The following is a 5,378-nucleotide window of genomic DNA, read 5'->3' on the forward strand; positions in this document are numbered from 1 at the left end:
GAAGAGCTTGCTTTTGCCTATGCTCCCTCCTAAGAATTTCTTGGTGTTTCTTCTTATCTAATGCTTGTTGCAAAATACCTATTTTTCTAATGTCATTGTTGCATAATCAAATTTAGGAATCACTATCTCTTCATCTAGAGTGATATCACCATAGTGAGTGTGTTAGTGTAAATAATTATTATTTACACATTACTTAAGTTTACTTAGGATAAATGCATTATTATTTTTTCTTTAGGTTAGACACATAGGAGTTTGCATACTCATATGGGTTGTCATGTTGACAATACAAAAATAAGAGCCTCTAATTTAGCACATGGTGTCTACAACACTAGAGTTTGCATAATTAACTGAGTTGTCATATTCACAACACAGTTGTTCATACTCTTAATTAAACACATGGTGTCTACAACATAATTTTGTGTGACACACCTTTGTAAGTTGATCCTCTCATCATCATACTAAATCTTGTTCTTAATGGAGGATAACCTACTCTTGATGGACATGTGCTTAGTTGTTGAGCTTATCATATTGCTAACTCCTAGACATTCTAGATTCATCATAGAGATCTTAATATATAGGCATCTCTAGTGTACTAAATCAATCAATCAACACTGAATTGAATATCATATTGTTATTCTGATCATACTCTGTTGGTCTTTTGTGTTAGTTATTGTAGTTCTTGGTCCTGGGTGAATTTTTCTCTAAAAATTTTTTTTATATGGTATCAGAGCCATAGAGGCATCATTTGATACGCACTAGAGACTGATCTTACTTGATGTAGGAGCACCTAGAGGTATAAGGGCAATCCTGTGTCACCCAAAAAAATGTACTTAGAATTAGTTTCTATTTCATGTGTTTTTATTTCTAGATACCCATTTGGGTCAAATAAAGGTTCCAGCTCTCATAGTTCCACTATCAATGTTCTAGGTTAGAGTATTTGAACACCTTGGGATACGTATAAATGCCAAAAAAATAGGAGTATATAATTGAGCCATAATTTTGGTAAATCAGAGATTGTAAATTGGTCGAATGAATGTAATTATAATTTAGAGCATTCTAGAAAAAGAATCAAGTCAAAAGGCCCCACGATTTGAAAGTTATCACACTTTTTCAATTTTTGGAGACCTCTTAAGAATGTTTCAAAGTCAGGTTAGGGGCATTAAATGACCTTGAACAAGGACAAAAAATAGGAGATGAGTGAATCTATCCATGTGGTTATAGAGCACTTTGAGAGCTTTCCAAAAATATAAGCAGTTCATCAATTGGAGCTACGGTTCAAAAGTTATGCCTCCCAAAAGTTTAGTTACCATTTTTGGATTCTTCCAATTGTGTGCCAACTTCTAATGCGACTTCTGGAGCCTTCTATTTGGTCAGTGGATGCCAACTAGCACTTTCTAGAATGTATTCCTAATCCTTAACCCTTTGGGGTTTATTTAAGAACATTTTTGGCATTGTAAAAGGTAGTTCAGAGTGGAGTTTGAGAGAAGGTACTGGGAGAAGAATTTATCTCCAGATTTATTCTATTGTAAGTCCATAGAGCATGTTTTGGAGTCTTTTTCTTTGCACTAAGTGTTCTAGCATATTTTCACAGTTAATAAAATTTTCCCTTTCCTGTTGTGTCCATTCTGTGCTTGGGTTGTGTCCCCATCAAGTGGTATCAGAGCTAGTTTTCCTAAGTGTGTGGACAGGATGTGAGGCCTCGCCCCAACCCGTCATAGCATAGTGATACATTACTATTATTTTGATACTCAGGACTCGAGATGTCAAAAAATTATCTGATGCTTAGAACATATTATATTATTTCATGTTGTGTGATGTTACTTTCAGATATTTGATGTTCTTCATTTAATTTTTTATGTATATGTATGTTGATGAAATCAATAAATGTAGGATTGATACTTTGATTTAAGAGGTTTTAAATGGTTAAGAATTAAGTAGGATGAAAGAAACCCTGATTGATGTATGTTTCAATTCATGTAAATTTTATATATATATATATATATATATATATATATATATATATATATATATATATATATATATATATATATATATATATATATATATATATATATATATATATATATATATATATATATATATATATATATATATATATATATATATATATATATATATATATATATATATATATATATATATATATATATACACATGTGATTTTATGGGACTATTGATGTTTGCAATGAGTGTGCATGATATTTTAGACGAGAAACTCAATGGAAGAAAAAAAATGATCCCTATGTGCTAATTGTGGAAACCTTGTTGTTTGTAATCAAATTTATTGTGAGATGTATGTATGTATCTTTCTGTGATTAGTAAATGTTAATGTTCGTAACTATGTTCTTTTAGTGCTGCTTTACACTCATGAATTGTTTGTGCTCTCTAGTGTGCTAGTTAGGGTTAGCTATGTAACCCTTGGACCTAAGTTGGATTAAGTTAATTTCTTTTTGCTAATTTGGTTCTTAATTAAGTTTAGTCATCCCTAATTTGAATTAGTGCTTAATTTTCATTTTAGAGTTGTTAGTTGGTCCTAATTATTTCCTAGCTTTTGTTTGGTTCTAAACCCTTTTCTAAGGCTTCAAAACATGAAATAATTATACCCAAGGGGTATGGGTTTGGGTTGGGGGTCTTTTCCAACCCCTAAGCCCCTTTTATTGACTTTTGAGATCACTCAAAAAGTCTCTTTTTGCCTTTGTGCAAAAATTGACTATGGCTACCATGAGTTGCATCACCTCACCTCCACTTAGTGATTAACCATACTTTTGGTGGTTGAGTTTGGAGGCTTATTTAGAGGCTCTTCTTGGAGTAATTGAGGTTGTTACCCAATCTCTACATTTAGAGAGGAGTCTTGGAAGATTGAAGCAATGAAAGGAAAAGATCTACTCAAACTTGTTCATTTGCCATTACCTCTTTGTGAAGGTAGGAATTCTCATCTCCCTTGTTCAGATTTTCATGCTTGCTTCATGCTTATGATACCTTGTTGTTGTTTGGATGCTTGTATGAATGTTGGGTATGTTGGGAAGTTTTGAAAACCATGGTTTTTTGAATGTTTTCCTTTCATGTTTATGTTTGAATTTTGAGATTTCCTTGCATGGGTGTTTTGGTATTACTCACCCTTGGATAGGGCAGAAGTGACCAATTTTGGGAAAGGTCTTTTTAGTTGGACTCCAACTCATGTAGAGTCTCTTCTCACGATGAGAAGAGGGAGAGAGGGTAGGGTGTTATGGGCCCCTACCTATTAGCACAAACCTCATATGAGTTTGGTATGTTAAAATGGAAGAATGAAAGTTCTTGGTTTATAGCCCTGATTGGGCATCTATTTTGGTGTTGTGCCTGATGTCTCCTATTGGAAGAATCCACCTTTCCCTAGTGTTGATTCATTGTGAATCCTATTGTGAAAACCTTGTATGAATATGTATGTTTGATTGTCTCTTGTTCATGCTTGTTGTCACCTGATTAGATTCTGTTTCCTCCATGGTCCTTAGAAATGTGTTGCAGAAATTGGTATGGAACCCTTGATGAGGGTCATGAAGGAAATTCAATTAAATTTTTGTAATTTTAGGATTGGAAATCCTATGTAAGTGTATTTCAAAAACCTTGTTGTAGTGGCAACGATGCCAGGTTTTCTTCCTGGTTCTTTCTTAGCTAATCCTTTGAATCAGGTTTGCCAATAAAAATGGTGATTGACTAATATTGCTTACCATGTGATTTAGTTGTAATTTTCAGTTAGATGGATGCACATAAAAAAATAAAAATAAAAAGATGATACGATGATGGTTTAATTGAGCAAAATTTTCAAGTTTCCTTATATGTTCAAAATGAAAATTATGTTAAGAAAAGAAAATTATGGCTAAGGTTGTTATGTTTCAATTCAAGTTGTATAGGAGCTCAAATAAATATGGTGTCAATGTGACACAAACTATTATATCAATGTTTTAAATCTATTCAAAAATATAGACCTTAAAAAAAAAAATACATTGCCTTGTAAATCTATACTTAGAAAAATTTTCAAAAAAAAAAAAGTGTGCCAAGAGAGCAAAAACTCTCTGGATTTTGTATGGAGAGCAATTTAAATTCTCCCTTTGAGACAGAGAATCTAAGAGATTCTCTTATTATCCTTTTTTCTTTTTGAATATTGTATTTTAAAACTAAAAATTGTAATTAAATAAACAAAGAAAAATAAAGAGAAGAAATTTTAACTAAGCTAAATATCCTAAATATCTATATTCTTACCTATAACACTTTATATCATCAATGTATTACCTTCTCCCTTGGACGTCTGTTTAGAGGGTAGGTTTAAAAATGTTTTAATTTTGCAAAGTCAAATCTGTCACCATAGAGATGACATCACCCTATCAGCTTCATGGAATTCACATATCCCAAGATCTGTCTTGCAATGTGATAAAGGAAGGAATTAAAGTTGTTATGAACTTTGTCTTGTTGCTTGCAATTTTTTTTGGGCACCTCCCTCATGGATGGTCTGCGCAAGTCTTGTTTGGGATAGAGCGTTGTCCCAAGGATAGCGCTTGGGAAGCACTTCCCATGGAGAAAAGGGTAGGGGGGATGTAGGGTGCGGTGTAGGTGTTGTAGGGGTTAGTTTAAAGTTAGTAGGTAGGTTAGTTAGTGAGTAGGTTAGTATGTTGTTAGGTTTAGTATATGTTAGTTTAGTTTAGTTTTAGATTAATTTATTTGTTAATAGTATTAGTTTATAGGTTGTTATTAGTAGTTAGTTTAATTTATTAAATTTGTAATTTAGTTTAATTTGACATTGTTAGTTAATGTGTTAGTCATGTTAGTTATTTTTTTAAAAGATTGCTATGTTATTAAAAAGTTAGTTTATAGTTGTAGTTAGTTAATTTTTTTAAAATTGTTTTTACTTAGTATATATATTATGCTAGTAAAATTTAGTTGTTTTAATATTAATATTAATTTTGTTATTTTTGAATATTAATTAGTTTTGATTTAAGGGTGAATTGGCTATTTAAAGCTTAAATGTAGATTTTATTTGATTAGAATTTACAATTAATTTTAAACCCGAATTCATGTACATAGTTATTTAAGAAACTTTTGCATATCAGTATAAGTTAATATAATAATATAACCTTTGTTGATATCAACTTTATAATGAGAGTATTAGTTTAACAATGTAGAGAAACCTTTTCTTTAACTTTGGTTGCAACTCATCAACTTAGAGCATTCTAATTATTAATTTTTAAATATAAAAATTGTGTGTTTTTGCCCATGTAGTTTGGGCATGACACAGAGCGCCGACTATGAGGTAGTTTGTACCAGGACTATGTGGTTGTGGGTTTGAGTTAAGAAGATTCCTCCACGAAGAGAGAATGGTGGAAGGG

Source organism: Cupressus sempervirens, chromosome 3, assembly GCF_028749045.1.
Source record: "Cupressus sempervirens isolate cs-2001-9-10 chromosome 3, ASM2874904v1, whole genome shotgun sequence".
NCBI lineage: Eukaryota > Viridiplantae > Streptophyta > Pinopsida > Cupressales > Cupressaceae > Cupressus > Cupressus sempervirens.